The 1,633-nt window shown below is 33.3% G+C and overlaps 1 protein-coding gene across 1 annotated transcript in view; it reads left to right on the plus strand.

The window, feature by feature from the left end:
* LOC119587828 (FYVE, RhoGEF and PH domain-containing protein 4-like) overlaps nt 1-1,633 on the plus strand; it is a gene marked incomplete at its 5' end in the record, with an annotated part of 17,402 nt that extends 15,769 nt beyond the window's left edge. The window contains 1 exon segment of the mRNA XM_037936531.1: nt 1-1,633.

Below are 1,633 nucleotides of genomic sequence, written 5' to 3' on the forward strand. Positions count from 1 at the left end.
CTGTAATGCACCTAAGTAAATACTGGTATTGGATGTTAGTACAGTCAGGAATATGACAATCTTTAGATTTCCTTAACGAGGTTTAGTCAGTATTGGAATCCCCATATTGAATCCCAAATAAGAAGTAAGAACATAGCTAAATTTCTGAGCTACTGATAAAGATCCAGAAGAATAGTTTACTAAATACTATGCAGTAGAAAAAGGGTAACAATATATAGCTGGACCTTTTAAGGCTTAGGTATTAAGTCATATTCCTGTTTGATGAAATTAGTATTTCATACACCAGCTGTAGACTTCATACGTCCAGAAAACGCATAAATGTTGTGACATCCAGCATTTGGAACTAAGGGGATGAAACGAAGCATCTGCAAGCCAACGGGGATATGATAATCAAAATTATTTATTGATGTCGATGTTGCAAGCAAAAAAGTCAATATAAACTACTCGTCTCCTCTTTCTTAATCTGCTCTTGGCGTGGGCAAGGTGTTCCAGTTTGATTTTTATTGTTTTGGCTGTGAGTTGTCTAATCTGTGTTTGGCGATTTAGGTTATAAATCTCTCTCCCAAATCATTTTAGCAATTTGTTTGTATAACTTCATTTATTTTCTAAATTTTAGTATAAGTGAAAGGCTAAGGGGAAAAATCAAATGAGAACATCATATTGACAGTTGGTATTCTTGTTATGTATATTTTCTTGTAATTGGAATCCATGTCTTTTTCTCCTTTTTATTTACCCTAAATTCAGGGTTTAGTTTAAAATAAGGGATTTCTCTTCAGAATTGAGGTATTTGTTGGTTTTCTTTTTTCCTGTTTTAGCATTGTTTTATATCACACTTTTTAATTTGAGTAAACCATATCTATGATCTTCATTAAGAATCTACCAAAATAGGCCTTCATTTGCTGTGATTTAAATCATATCAGGATATGTTAATTGAATGAACAGCTTTGAAATTTTATCAAGACAAAAAGATTTTAAAAATTCAGTGCCAAACAAATTCTTGCTACACTGCCTTCTAAATCTCTTAAGCTGTCTATTCATTCTTATGGATTACAAGTGACAGTCGAGTGGTGGTGTAACCCGTGGACTTACTTTGTGTAGACTTCGGGCAGAGTGTGAGAAGGGATGGGAATGCTTGTATGTCTAGATTAATCCTAGGATGTACACCAGTGATTGGGAATGGTGTTTTAGTGGCTTCTAGAGTCAAGTTAAAGTGTACATGTGTGATGGAAAAGGTATATAGTGGCTTTTAGAGTCAAGCTGTCTTTATGGCTTATTGTCATAGAATCTTGTGCACCTTTCTTCTATGCTTTAAAATGCTTCATCGTGCTTCACTTATCTTGTTTGACATTGTCTGAGTGCTCTACATTTCCTTTGGAGTTAATCAAGGAGTATCTCTAGCAAAGACAACTTGTAAAAGATCATCATTTTTTCAGCATTTCTTCATGAAATGCATATTAGAAACTGTATTGGAATGTAGAGTGTTTCAAGACAATGTATTATGGTTGGAAAACTTTACTCATTAAACAAAATGAATATCTCAAGCAGTGCAGTATTTTCAGTAACTATTTAGTGCTTGAATTCATTGTTAGATTTTTCTTTTGATATGCAAAATTGATAAATTGATTACTGATTG

This window comes from Penaeus monodon, chromosome 23 (assembly GCF_015228065.2).
Source record: "Penaeus monodon isolate SGIC_2016 chromosome 23, NSTDA_Pmon_1, whole genome shotgun sequence".
NCBI lineage: Eukaryota > Metazoa > Arthropoda > Malacostraca > Decapoda > Penaeidae > Penaeus > Penaeus monodon.